The 15,285-nt window shown below is 40.7% G+C and overlaps 1 protein-coding gene and 1 long non-coding RNA gene across 5 annotated transcripts in view; one reads left to right on the top strand and one right to left on the bottom strand.

Annotated features, from left to right (window-relative positions):
• Positions 1-15,285, bottom strand: part of mib1 (MIB E3 ubiquitin protein ligase 1) — a 73,257-nt gene that overhangs the window by 27,411 nt on the left and 30,561 nt on the right. The window lies entirely within an intron of this gene.
• LOC107681782 (uncharacterized) lies at positions 4,561-6,769 on the top strand. Its single transcript, XR_001633301.1, has 2 exons — positions 4,561-4,950; positions 5,146-6,769. It is a non-coding gene; the product is annotated as an uncharacterized LOC107681782 (long non-coding RNA).

The following is a 15,285-nucleotide window of genomic DNA, read 5'->3' as shown; positions in this document are numbered from 1 at the left end:
GGATATAGTAAGTCTTTTTTTATTTGCCTACTTGCATTAGTTGCTGTTGTGTTACTATGACATAACTTGTACATATTTTACTAGTTATTTTTTCCAAACCATGATTCCTCACTAAATGTACAATCAAGTGAAACCTTATGAAGATTCATTTACACAAAAAGTGTCTTAGAAAATTTAAATCAATATATTGTTTTCTGTGAATGAGTAAGATGATTTTCACATAATTTTGAAGCAAAAACTCTAGACTTCAAGATCAGTTCTCAAAAGTCTTGTGAACAAATGTTCTGTATGTGTTTTATGGCCTTATTTCAGTGACTTTAAAATTGTAGTTTTTCACTAAGCACGCATAAACGTTATTTTCTCAAAAACACAATCACGTACATACATGCTGCTCACATATTGTAGCCCAGTTTGTGCTGATTACAGTGTTATTAAACTTTAGACATTCAAATGTTTGTAAGCAACTGAAAAAAGCACAAATGTCAGGGCATGTCAAAACTTTTCCAGGCCCCAAAACACCCTCGGACCCCAGAGGGTTAACCACACGCTTGTTTCAAACTACCTTTTCTTTGTTTACAAACATGACACAACCATGCAAAGATGCATGACATGAAACTGACATTTCCTGGAAGATCAGACCAGCTCATGTTACAAATCTTTACTTTAAGCTTAATGTTGTAAATTGAGGCAAGGAGTCACTTTTGAACACTTTTTTGAACACTTATTTTTGGCCTTTTGGACTTTATTGGATATGACAACGAGAGAGTGGAAAGGAAACAAAGTAGGAGAGAAAAAGGGAGACACGATCAACAAGGACCATGAACGAGATTCGAACTTCGGTTGGATGAAGCGCAGCCATACTTTCAGAGTAGTGCCATTGATGCTATTGGCTCAGACAGATTTTTTTTTTTTTTACTTGTTCAGTAATTGATGTTTGTTAATTTTACCCTAAAAATCTTACCTTTCTGATAAGAAATAAAAAAAACACACACTGGTATGGGACTGTTGTGTAATGTTCTCAGGTATTCCAAGTACTCATCAATTAGAATCCCCAATTAAAATATTTACACCTATGCCCGCAATTTTAAATAAAAATGGCTTCCAAACCAGTGAGCTGGATCCAATAGTGCTCATATTGTTGGGTGTCTCTACTGTTGGGTATTACAGTACGTGTGTAGGGGGGTTTGGAGCTGAGGTGAGAGATCAGAGGAGAGCAGTGGTACAGCCGCAGTGGGGCTGAGTGGAACAATGGCCAAGAACTGAGAGACTGCCTGCCACAGGCTTCCCCCGACAGCACTCAGTTCGGCCCTTCATAAATCACTTTTATGCTGTCTGCCGCTCAGCAGCTTTACCCGCTCCATGATGGAATGCTTAAAGGGCTGAGGATCAGGGGAGAGAGAAATAGACCAAGAAAAAAACAGGGTGGAGGATCTAGTGTTATAATCAAGTACACTGAATATGGAGGGTGTGTTCAGGGTGTTTTTCATCCTGAAAGAACAAAACCAAATGTCTTGATTCATCCGCCTACCTTAAAGTTGCTGTACAACGCCAATTAAGAAATCAAATCTCGCTTTCTAGACAGGTCTGTTGTATGTAATCAATCCCATCTAGACTTAAAAGCTGTGCCAAAACTAATCAGACAAATAACATTAAAAAAGTAATTTGTCTTTTAGCGCAGACCCCAAGGCCCACAGTAATTAAAACCCCTGCTTAACTCAATACGTATTACCATTCTGTCAGTCAGGTGCTGGTGTGATTGATGAGATCTCCTGTTACAGGGGTACCTGAACTCAGCACTTCCGGGACAACTTTCAAAACTACAGAGAATTACCCACGGGTGGTGCACCAACTGTCAGAGTGAAGCTGAGTCAAAGTTCTCAGATCGTGTCTGGAAATCTTAGCTGTGCAACATTTGCAGTGAACTGTAGCAAAATGTTACACATTACAGTATGGCTTTATATAAAAAAAAATTAGTTAAAAGTTCATGTGAGATTTGTTCAATCATTAAAAAATGTACATTTTTGCAACTTAAACATTAATCCAGGAGGTTGAACCAGGGCCCTTTGTGACGGACACAGCTTCAATAGCTTTTTTCCAACTTGTTTTAAACTGCAGAAGAGAAGTAAAATACAATTAAGTCATTTATTATTGGCCCTGCTTTCTCTGATCAATAATCGGCGCAACTAAACATTCACAATTTATGACCTAAAGGAGGAAATTAGACTGTGCATTTGTATGGTATATGCACGGAACACTTTCTCTATAGTAGAGCGAGTGGAATTTAACTCAAGAGACTACTGACATGAAAAAAAAGGGCTGACCGGACCAATAGATCCCCTCACTGATGGAGACGTTAAGCCCAGCTATTCATCCTGATGAGAGCCTCCATTCACATCACGTGCATCAAAATAATATCTGTCACTGCAAAGCTTGTCAAAGTCTCACTCTCATTTGAAGCAAAAACACCCATTTTTTTCATTTTGAAGAGGGATGGCTTTCTCTGAAGATTAATTTGTAAGGTCTCAGGTGTTGGGGTGATGTTTTTCAATTTTCTTGAATGAGTGGTTCACTGACTGCTAGTTTTTACAGCCCCATGTGTCTTTTTTAAGGTGCTGTTTGGCTAAGGGTTGGGCCTCAAGCTGATGCATTACTCAAAGTGCATTACACCTGGCAAATAGTCAATTTTCATAATGCCCATAAATACAGAGAGCATTTGAATGCCAATACGTTAGACTGTGGACACATTAATTGAACTGTACTTCACAATAATAAAAGATTCTTGCAAGCATTACACAATCTTAAGGATTTTACATCTTTTCCAGCGATGTCTTTTTAGTAATCTAATGCAAGTTAGAAACCTATTTTTATAATCCTCAAAGGTTTGCCCAACACTGCCGCGAGCTATAAAAGGTGGGAGAGGAGAAGCCTCAGGACAACTACCAACTAGAGATTTACATTATTTAACAGAGACATTACACTAAACGATGTGAAAACATTACTTTGAGAGATTAGATAGTGCCTTGAGCGCTGTAATTATCTCCGTGTGGTGGTGGGCGGACTGCAGAGGTAGCATTGTTACTGCAGGTAGAGAGACGCAGCAGTGGAGGACAAAGCAGTGAGATGACAGAGGACATTGCTGGCTAAAACCAGCTCTCCACACTGAATGACGGGACCTCCTAATTAAACATTTCTGTGGTTGTGCCTCAGGAAGCCTGAACGCGGCTCTTGAAAATTAATGAAAAGCTCAAGAGGGAAGAACAAAACTTGAACCCCTGGGGAAATCCTGGCGTGTCCCAGAACCAAGATAAATCATATGCTCAATACGAGTTCGACAGCTTCAGACAAATAGCTAAGCTAGTGTCCTTTGAAATACCGTAACAGGTTTGATCCAAATTGCATTCTAGTACTCTATAAGACTTTTCATAAACCTTCAAGCACTATTCGCTCCCCCTCTTCTCTCACACGTAACTGCGTATGTTACTAAGTATAGTGACAAGGAGAGGCAAGATCTACCATATGCAGCATGTTCCGGCACTATTTAAAAGAGAGCTGAGAGCAGGATGGGGGCTGTTTAGATGGAGAGTTGGAGTAGGGGGTGGAGAGGTTGGGTGTTAGAAAAGCAGGGGAGGGGAAACGAGTGAGGGAAATAAAAGTGGAATCATGAGAGACCACTTTATTTGGCGCTACTAAAAATAACACAGCGAATAGCAGGCCGGCAAGTTGGTGCTGCGCTAACACAAGCTACTTGCCTTGCTGGACACACAATCGATAGGTGGAACGCTGGATGGGAGACTTCCCAGAGCTTGTAGGGGGACAGCTGCCTTGGTGCAAGGAGGGGGGTTATTTTTTGCACTGGTTGACTAAATATGGTCACAGGGGAGGTGAGTGAGATACCAAAGAGGAGCTGGTTCTAAAATGCTTCCCCTGCTAAAAGTGCTAATGATTTAGCTTTCTGAGGAGCAACAGCTGGCTCCTTTTGTGGCTAGTGGCTTTTCGTTCACTTTCAAGAACACCAATGACGGGTCTCTGAAATCAGATGGGGCGATAAATGATAAGTCACCTCCAGTCACCTTAGGGTTTACCAAGAAAAGGTAAAACTGTTGACAACAATAAGTTATCTGCAAGCTTCAGATAAGCAACAATCTGCATACTTGACAGGCTGTTGATGTTCAAATTAAAATGGCTATTTATAAATTTGCTTATGAAGCACAAAAATGGCATTACAGAAGGCAGCGGCTTGAGGGATAAAACGGTGGTTTTCAAATGATGCCAATCAGAAATAAACTAGCCAAGCACTAAAGCGCTAGAGAGATCTCGAGCAGTCATGCACATCTTCACAGAATTCACTGAGAAGGCACATGCTAGAGATGGGAGGGAGGAGGGGGTGAAAGTGCTGCAGTTTTTTCTGCCTGTTTTTAGAGCAGCAGCGACAGCTCCTCGTGTCAGCATGATGCCTATCCCTGCCTAAATGTAAGCTGTGAGTATGCTTTCTTCATCCGGCTCCACCCCTCCCGCTTTACCACTCTTGTTCCTTCTCCACAACACTCGTTCACTATCCCCCCACCCACACCCCCCTCTTCGTCAGAGAAGCTGAATCAGCGAGTCGGGCATGCGATGGCTGCAGCAGCTGGAGAACTCCGGAGGTCATTATGGCTCTTCACACACAGGAGAGAAGAAAGAGGGAGGAGCAGAGAGTGGAGGAAAGTGAGCTGACAGGTAATATACGCTTCCCTGTGCCTTCCTCCCTCCGGACGGGAGTTTGCCCCTCATGCCGGCTGGTCCGCACTGACGTCTCTGCTTTTTTCTTCTCCATTCCGGATGCACTGGGGGTTAAGTGCGTGGCCGGTCAGCCGCGGTGTGCGGTGTGGTCGCTTGGAGGGACTGGAATTTACAGCTCTGCAGCAGCATGATGAGAAAAACTACTTCTCTGGGAACACCTTGTGAAATAATGTAAGTGATTCCCCCCGCAAGGAAAACAGCAGGGATGTGTGAAACAATCGAACAGACAGGTGTAGGTGGAACGGGAGAAAGTTGCTTTCATCTGTATGGATTTGCTTGCTTGCTCGCTAGAATACTGTTTCCATCTCACTCGCTCGCTCGCTCTTGTGCCCTACCTCACTCTCTCCGTGTCTCTTGCTTTTCCAGTGTTGGTCAGGCAGCAGGCTATTGCAGCACAGCACTCTCTGGTTCATTACCTCCTCTTGGCTGCAGCACCGTAGACATCTGAAAGACAGACTCAGAAACTCAGTGTCCCTGAAACGTGCAGCTTTTATCTTGGATCTTTCCACTCTGAGGCACTTTCAGACGGAATACAACTCTATCGGGATGGTTACACACTTTGCCAGCACTCAATTTTTCCAGTGGCCAGCCGTAATTACTGGAGCCATGTTTGGTGTTTCAAGACAGCGGGGGGGACAGGTGTACGCTAGCCATGAAGGGACATTGGTGTCACAGTGGAACGCAAGTTTCAGGCCAGGTGGGGGGTGAATCGGATTGATGTAAAAACAGATGTGCTGGCATATTAATTCTCCAGGGAGGGCGGTTCGGTGGCTGCTGGATATGTGTGTCAGTGAGTGAACCCACAACACCCAGGGTAGTAACCCAGTTTCTCTCTGTCTCTCTGCATGCTTTCCAATCACTAGGCAGGGGCAGGGCTGTAGTGCTGCAGTGCCATCTCCCCCTCTCAACACACTCATCCCTAAATCTTTACTAACACTGTAGCGCCACAAGAGTCCAGCCATACCTCGCCATCATATCTAACCCATCAAGCACCACAAACTCATCCAGGATTTCCACCCCTGCCCAGAATAGCCTGTCTAAGTGTCCTTCTGTTATGTTTCCACCCCTGCACCTCTCCTTTTGGCCTGGTATTGGATAGGCTCCTGAGAGGAGGGGGATAAGACAGGGCGGTGTTGACTTGTGGAATGTGTGGAGCTGGAGCAAAGATTCATTAGAGAGCTACTGAACATTTCATGCTGCCATGCAAACAGTTATTGATCTCTAGCAGACAGCATTCAAGTTCTAGAGAAGCTTCTAGAATAAACACACCAAGGTCAACTCTGGGGGAAAAAAGGGAATATGGGGGGTTTGGAGGAAAAAAGAAGGGGTACAAAAAAAAAAAGAAATGGGAGAGGAGAATCAGCACACTCGTTACAAATCACTATTGCTGAGTGGGCATTAGCTCTTGCATGTGACCTCTGGCCTGGTCTGTGTGGCTAAAGCCCAAATCCTGCTCACAATAGCTTCCTGTTCCACTTGGATCAACCTCATTTTTGGACCTCAGCAACCAGTCTGACATACAACTGAGAATGCAGTTAAATAACGGACAAGCAGATGGAAAATGGGTGGAAAGGAGATGCATACCATGTTCAGGACACCGTTACATTAGAAATGAGTCTTTTTTTCCCCCTAAGGAGTCCTTTGAACTTTCATGGACAACAAGAAATCCAGGCAACAAGGACAACACAGGAACAACTTTCTCTATTTTTCAACAACATTTTTACAGATTTCAGAAAGAGACTTTATTTTTACCAAAAAAAAAAAACAGTATGGCACTGTTCTAGATTTCCAGATTCCCGACGGATACCCCACATTCTCTCGAGGACAGTCAAGGTCAACAGAAGATATAAAACTGAGTGAACCCCAATAAGTGTAACGCACACAGGGAACACTGTTGGGATAAGGCAAAAGAAAAAAGCGTGACCTAAAGAATCTGTGAAAGTCACCTTATGTATAATCCACTGCATTCTGCAGGATGGTAAAAAAACAACAACAACAACAACAAAAAAAACTGATCTACCGACGTGATTAAATGCGTTTGGTTTAAATAAGGGCCATGTTAACCAAACATCATATCAGAGAAGGTAAGGAAACTCAGCTGTGTCTGGTGCTGCCTACTTGGTGTACATACTTCTTTATGTGCCCATATGAACATATGACAGCTATGGAATGTAAAGAAGTATGTATTCTTGGTCAGGTGCTGATCTTCAGTTTATCAAATGTACCATCATTTTCTCTGCATCACTGAATATGGATACATGGAAACAGTGTGATGGATTTTGTAACTGGGGTGCAGAAACTTACTGCAGCAGTGGATTCTGAGAGAAGTTGCTACTCTTTCGGCGACTTCACCAGCAGTCCACACCGCCTCTCTCTAATTCAGCAGTTTCCATGTTAGATAGTTCATTCTGATAGATTGTCATGCTATAGTTTATTTCTGCAGGTAGACTAACATTAAAATAACGGGTTGTAGTGCCCACTTTCTTGGTGACAGAAAGAGTTCAGTCACTGCTACCTAAAAGATACAATAACGGCCCGAGGCATCACCATAGGAACAGGAGCTCCTCTCATTATTGGAGAGTTTGCTGCATTCTAAGCTTTGAATTGTGGCCAGCTGCAACTAAGATCCTGTTTCTGCAGGAGCGGCATGCACCAGAACCATTAATACCTTAATCTTTTTAAACTTGCCTAGAGAGGGTGAGTTTAGGACAATTTCACTTTTTTTGTCCCTTAAAAGTTAGATCTTGTTACAGGGAAGCTGCTGAGGTAACAGTTCCATAAAGGTGAGCAGAGCTTGGCTATTAAAAAGGAAGCTTCTCTCACATTGTGGGATAGTACCGTTGTCTGTTTCACACTGCCACCCGTTTCTGCCCCCATTGTTCATGTTTGCTAGGCTTGCCAAATGCTTTGCTGGACCACAGAGTAGTCAGATTAGAGTATGGAAAAGTGACAATGCAGGATCAGAGAGACAGTCTGCCTGTCAGCTGATTCCAATTGTCCTCTACAAAAGGTAAATGGAAGCCTTCAGAAGATGACCTCTTTTTCATTTTTGGTCTACTGGTGTGCAGAAAGAATCATTGTGAAAACAGTAGAATGAATGTATGTGTAGAACAAATGTATTATACAATGCTTAACTTTTAAGCTGATCAACAGGTGATGAAAACGGTCGTGTGAGGGGATAAGGTAATAGAGGACCGTTATACTTTTAGGGGTTTGAATGCTTACCTACACCGAAGCACCATGTCATATATCTAGAGGTAATATTTGATTTATGGTGATGACTAAGGTCAGAGCATCACTACAATCCTCATTCACTCGTGCTACCGATCAAGAAAAATGTAAAGTACGCATTGTGTGCAAAGATACAGTAAGGGTTTTTGGTCATGACTGGAGCCTGGGAGAGCTTGTGGCCCATTTTTCTGAATGTCAGACACTCCCGTCTGTCCTCTGAAGGGCTGTGCTCTTTCCATTTTTGTGCACCGCTTGCTGTAGGGATCGCTCCTGTCAGTCGTGTGGCTGTGTTCCCTCTTTCTCGCCCTCAGACTGAGTGACACCCACAGCAGATGCTGACATTATCAAATGTTCAGCTGCTGTCCCTGGCTTTTGCCCTCTTATGGCCAGTGTATTTGGGGGCCGAACTTTGTCCAGAATGCTGCAAGCGAGTGTCTGTGTAGCACAGGGAGGGGGATCTGTGGTGTAAATAGCACTTTACTGACCCCACTTTAATGAGCGCCATATTGAGCAGCAATGACCCCTTGCTTACACTCTCAGCTGGCCACCTGCTAAGGAGCTAAAGAGGCTTTTTGGGTCCATCTTAGCTGATGGACAGTCGACTGCGTCTTACAAAACAACACGTGCTCACTGTGCGTCACTGAATTGTTTTGTGGAGTTGCTTCTGCCTCGGACTGTGACTGACATGTAGTACAAATATCTTTATTAGTCATTTCAACATTACCACATGAGCAGTCTCGGAGGAGCTCCCACCACACTCCCTTATTGGATTAAGTGGGCAAATTAACCCTATAATTTAGCCGAGTATGACTTAATCTTTTCAAAACTGAGAAAGTGACAACTACAAACAGCAGCACATGCTGACATCGCCCAAGTGACACTCTGCCCTCAGCAGGCTTAATCCATCAGCTGCTGTAATTGCTTCAAGACTTGCGGACACTTGACTCGAGTGCACCACGATGGATTATTATCTTTTTCACTGAGGACATTTCTCTTTTTTAACACAGAGATAGAAAACCTTTGGAGAGCACTGAAACATTTTTTGATAGTTAGAGAGAATCTGAAATCTGAAATGAGCCCGGGCAACATTTCATGTCATGTTTCATAAGCTCTTTTTTATCAGTCTCATTAACAGCAAACCACAATGCTTTGCTAAAGCTGGTAAAATGGAACCAAATCACCTCTTCAACGGATTTGGTCCCCTTCAACCAGCTGTAGCTATGCTTTGATGACAACATGAATGGTTTCTATCTTGCTTTTATTTAAAAATGTATTTATATCTTCATTAATTGACAAGTTTTTTTAAAATAAATGTTATTACAAAGTATTGTGACTGCCTTTTCTACAAGCTGAAAATATAACTTAATAGAAAAAAGTGGGTTAAGATATAAATGCATTAGTCACCATTTGAAAGCAGGCAAGCATACAAAGTTCTGAAAAGAAGGTAATGTGACGCAATGGGGTGTTAAATTGGGCTAAGACAGGTGACTGACATCCACAACTGAATATCTGAGTACACATGGAAATGGAGAGCAAAAGTAAGTTGAGGGAGAGGGGAGGAGAGCAGTTGCAGCACAAGCTCACTGCGACATGCGGGAACGGTAGCCTGCGTGCCTCTCGGTAACCCTTCTCTGCCTGCATACAGGGGCGTGGAGATAAAAACCAGATGCTTCTAAGTGTGGGGGGTTGTACACACTAATCATACACAGAAAGAGTCCACCAATTATGGCCCCCTGGCAAACTGACGCAGCACAGGCATGTGGTGTGAACCTCCCTCTCCTCTGCATCAGAGCAGCATCCTTCCTTCAGTCACATGGATCGCAACGCTGCATCATAATTTCACCCATAATTACGCTGATCTGCCACCATGTCATGCTGAACCTGTGCTGCACCTCCATTCATATCATGTATCAGCTTATATACAGAGATAGTTGGCATATCACATCCATGAATTTTTTTTTCACATCAAGATTTTAGGTTAAAATGTACATGGTTTATGTTTTAACTGCTGTTACTGGTCACTATTTCTACTAAGATTTTCAGTTTTTATAAAAAAAAAAAAATCTTTTAGCCTCCATTTAATGATTGTCCTGTGTGTAACAAATGAAATGAGCTCGTAAAACGGTCAATGACAAATAAGTATATACAATAAGAAAAGGTGAATAAAAAACTATTTTAAAATGTAAAATTCTTGTTTATTTTGGTTTTATGTTTTTAAAAACTGTTCTACCATTTTCAATAAAATGTTAAATTTAATGGTTAAATTCATTAAATTCTAAAAAAATGTTGCGGAACCAAGTAATAACATTATTCTTACACCTTGAATACTTGTGAGTGTACTTTTTTTAAACAAATATCATGAATTATTAATTTATATCAATTAAAGTGATCTTGCTATGTCCAAGTCATGCCTGAAATGGTAAAATAATATATATTTCTGCATAGTCACCATATAACATAAGAAAAAAAGTAGGTAGTAAAGCAGTTCCTTTTTTTCCACTAAGAAATAATAGTACAATATTAAGCCTCAAACTACTTGGTTTCTTTGCAAGAATTTCATTTTCAGGCCTGTGATCAGCTAAGAGCTAAAAGGAAGGAAAACATTAACCGAACAACAACAGTAAAATTACAATAATATTGTTTATGGCTTAATTTATTTTTATGTTGGTGGAAAACTGCAGGGAGACCTTAAAGCTTCTCTTTTGCTGACAACATTTATAAATGAGTGTCATTAAAAATTAGATGGTTGCAGCAAGTTGCGTTTTCAAATGGATTCTATAAGTGACCTAAACTCATAGCAACTGCAGAAATGGAAACATGCAGCACGTTAAACTGTATATTCATATACAGTGGTGTGAAAAAGTGTTGGCCCCCTTCCTGATTGTGGGGTCTTTTGTGACCTCTTGGATGAGTCGTCGCTGTGCTCTTGGGGTAATTTTGGTCGGCCGGCCACTCCTGGGAAGGTTCTCCACTGTTCCATGTTTTTGCCATTTGTGAATAATGGCTCTCACTGTGGTTCGCTGGAGTCCCAAAGCTTTAGAAATGGCTTTATAACCTTTTCCAGACTGACAGATCTCAATTACTTTCTTTCTCATTTGTTTCTGAATTTCTTTGGATCTCGGCATGATGTCTAGCTTTTGAGGATCTTTTGGTCTACTTCACTTTGTCAGGCAGGTCCTATTTAAGAGATTTCTTGATTGCAAACAGGTGTGGCAGTAATCAGGCCTGGGTGTGGCTAGAGAAATTGAACTCAGGTGTGATAAACCACAGTTTTAACAGGGGGGCAAACACTTCTTCACACAGGGCCATGTAGTTTTGGATTTTGTTTTCCCTTAATAATAAAAACCTTCATTCAAAAACTGCATGTTGTGTTTACTTGTGTTATCTTTGACTAATATTTAAATTTGTTTGATGATCTGAAACATTCAAGTGTGACAAACATGCAAAAAAATAAGAAATCAGGAAGGGGGCCAACACTTTTTCACACCACTGTAACTAAACTGCAGCCGGCATATATAGTTAGAATTCGTTTAAAAAAATTACTGGCTAATTGGTGAGAAACTAACGTTTATCTAGCAGCTGTGTTATCCTTAGCATCTCAGCCAGGGTCAGATTGCCAAACACCAAATAAAAATCAGTTGGTGAGTATTCATTATTCATTTTGGACTGGCTGGGATGCTAAGGGTATCCCCCACACCAGCTGCTACTGTAAATGGTGCCACTACCTCATGCGGTGCCTTCAGAATGCAATGCATAAAAAATATTTGCAATCACAGCATTTTGAAGATTGCTTAGCAATAAAGGCCCATTTCAAATTTGAACTGAATCTTTCCTACAGTCTCCCACCTCATATGGGTCATACTTCTCATGTTTGAAAATATGGAAAGTGGTATAAATATGAAAGAAAAATCTCATTCCTGATTAAATAATGATTTTTGTTTTCATTGTGATAAGATCGAAACATCACCCAACCATTTTTGACTTGCGCACCTCCTAAAACTTTCTAAACGATTTTAAATTCAGAATCAAGACATGCTCATAGATGTGTATTCAAGTCACTGTACGGCATTTTTAATGGATTTTAAATAAATGAATATTTCCATATTTAAAAAAAAAATTTTTTATTGACCCAAAAACTTAATGTTTAATAATTATACAAGTATTACAAAAATATTTTAATATTAACGTTTTAATTTATATTGCAGTCACACTGAAATTCCAATAAAAAAGCATTGAAATTGTGTTAACTACCATAAATTGAAAAAAGACCAACTAATCTATGGCCCGGGTTAATTTATATAAATAAATCTACTGAGTGGCTTAAAATCAAGCAGAAAACTGGCAATTCACCTGACAATAAAGCAGAGGCACAAACTGCCCATAATAATCTGTGCTGATCATTTGCTTTCATATTCAACGGTTTCTCTATAAACATAAAACACCTAGTGCCAAGCTCCTATGATACCGTTTCCACTAGCAGCACTGGACGTGATTGCTGGCTAAGGCTTGAACTAAGCAGCTGTAGAGCAGCACACAGCAGTGCATCCGAGGGTGAGAGTCCACGTGGCGGTTAACAAACAGGTTGGCCCATTTGTACAGTAGTAATAGGGCTGTGCAGCAGCAGCCTCTGCTGGGCCTGTTTGTGGACTCTGTTATGAGTCCATGGGCTATTAATCGTACTGTTTATAGTGCTGGAGCACAACTGCCTTCCAGCAGCCATCCAGAGGGCCACTGAGAGGAACCAGTCCTGCTCTCAGCCTGGGACTGTCATAAACACACAGAAAAATAAAAAACTTATGGACACTTTCAACATACCCAACCAAGACGCAAATTCGCAATGTATAGATAAACATGGGGAAACTTCAATAAAATCTTTAAAATAAATAGACAGAAAAATCCAGAATGCATACGTTTTTTTTCCCCCTCAGATTAACATATTTCAAGCATATGCATACCAAGAAGGTTTTCTGACAGTCCAACAAGTTCATTTGATTTGTCTGGCTGTTTAAAATTCCTGTGTAAGGTTACAACTGTACTTACAACAGGCATTATTGAAGAACACCAGTTGAGAGACACATCAATGTGTTAATGACTTCAGGAAAACATGCAAGGATGAAAAAAGTAAAATGGTTTTCCCTGCTGTATGATGTTTCCGTGATAAAATCTAACTGGTTAAAATGGTGCAAGTGAAGTTAGGCTACTACCTACTGTTTTAAATCCAAAAAGTAAGACTGATTGCCACTTGGTTAACTTCTAGTTAGTCAATCAATTTCTTAAGACACAGACACATTTACTATGTTTATGCAACCGACCCCTGAGATGTGTGGCATGTGGATTCAACAGGAAATTGTATATTTTAAAGCAGCCAACCAACAGGTTTTTCATGACCTAACCACATACTGAAAAACTATAGCCAACAAGTACACAAGCTTAGCACAAGCCTTCAGACCCAGTAAATGCATACTCAAGTCTGCACAACAGGACTGGACTGAAAAGCTTCAGCACAGGAAAGAAAGAGTGCTGCGCAAAGACGACTGCAGCGGTGGGAGCTCATGCGAGAAATACAAGTAAATGATGAGCTGGAGGACAGCTATATATCTCTAGGACTTTCTGATGGTGAAGGGACAGGTTCTGCTCCCAAGCAAGGCTCTACTGTACAAGTGAGCCATAAATAATAACCCGGGCAACCCTCTACATTGCGAGTAAATCACTCGCATATGCGACTAAATCTTCACTCTGGCGACTAAATGATGTCTAATATTAGCCAATAGCTAATAAATTCTCAGATTTTACTCGCCAGTGTGTGAGTTGGAGGCCAAGTATTAAGTTTAGCACAGATATATTTTCACTCGCCGAACACTCGCCGAAGTGTGAAGACGCACACCTTGCCGTCACTTTGTCTCTCACACACGCAGAGAGAGAGAGAGAGAGAGAGAGAGAGAGAGAGAATTGACGCTCTACATGTAAACGATATTCTTTGTTGTATTTTGCTGTCAAAAATAACGGAGTTCCTTTGGAATTCTTCCGCTTTTAAGAACTACCGCTTTCTCATCTTTAGTGCGTTTTAAATTTAAATCCTTATTAGTAGAATTCGTATCATGATCTTATCAGTATTTTTGTTATTTTTTTCCCAATTTTTTTACAGAAACACTGAATGACCAAAAAGCACCACCACCAGTCAGTTCAGTTAAAATGACTAATATGCATTATACGTGGTTATCAAGTTTAAATTCTAATTACTAAAGTTCTATCATTATATAATACTTGATTATCATATTATGCTTGACTGACTGATGTTAAAGAGTGTACTTTCAGATATTTAAAAACTGTGCCATTTTACAAATCTAATACATGTTGGCCACAATTAATGGTACCCTTTTATTCAATACTTTTTGCATCAACCTTTTGCCAAGATAACAGCTCTGAGTCTTCACCTATAATGCCTAATGAGTTTGGAGAACATCTGACAAGAGATCAGAGACCATTTCTTCATCCAGAATCAATCCAGACCCTTCAGATTTCCAGCTGCATGTTGGTGCTTCTCCTCAGTTCACCACACTCATTTTCTATAGGGTTCAGGTCAGAGGACTGGAATGGCCATGGTAGAATATTCGTTTTGTGCTCAGTGACCCATTTTTGCTTTGATTTTATGTTTGTTTTTGGATCATTGTCCTGTTGTAAGATCCAACCATGGCCCATTATAAGATTTCTAGCATGGACAGTCAGTTTTTAATTTTTTATCTGTTGCTTTTTGATAGAATCCACGATGCCATGCATCTAAACAAGATGTCCAGGACAGCAGAAAAATACACCAACAACATTAAAGATCCAGCAGTATACATGGGGTACTTTTTTACTCCGGTGTGCACCAAACCCATCTTGAGTGTTTGCTGCTATAAAGCAAATTTTTTTTGTGATGGATGATTAAGGGAATTTGGCCTTTGTTTTCCCTCATTTTTATATTCCTGTGAAACAGGAAGCAATGGCTGGATAATTTCATGTTCATAATCACCCTGGTGGAGCTACAAATCATAAATATGAATGGGAATATACTTCAGAGATATTTCACTCATAAGAATTTCTAAGGGTACCATTAATTGTGGCCAACATGTATTAGAGAAAAACATTTATTTCATAATGAGATTCCCCCCCATTTTAAATTCTTATTTTTTAATGAAAGGTTAGATTTTTGTAATTTTTTTAAATAAAAGATCAATAGGATTAACAATGCAGATTTATTTTCACAGCCTTTTTTGATCATATTTACCAAGGGTA

The sequence above is a fragment of the Sinocyclocheilus anshuiensis genome, unplaced genomic scaffold (assembly GCF_001515605.1).
Source record: "Sinocyclocheilus anshuiensis isolate Anshui unplaced genomic scaffold, SAMN03320099.WGS_v1.1 scaffold436, whole genome shotgun sequence".
NCBI lineage: Eukaryota > Metazoa > Chordata > Actinopteri > Cypriniformes > Cyprinidae > Sinocyclocheilus > Sinocyclocheilus anshuiensis.
This window is presented reverse-complemented; position numbering and strand designations above follow the sequence as displayed.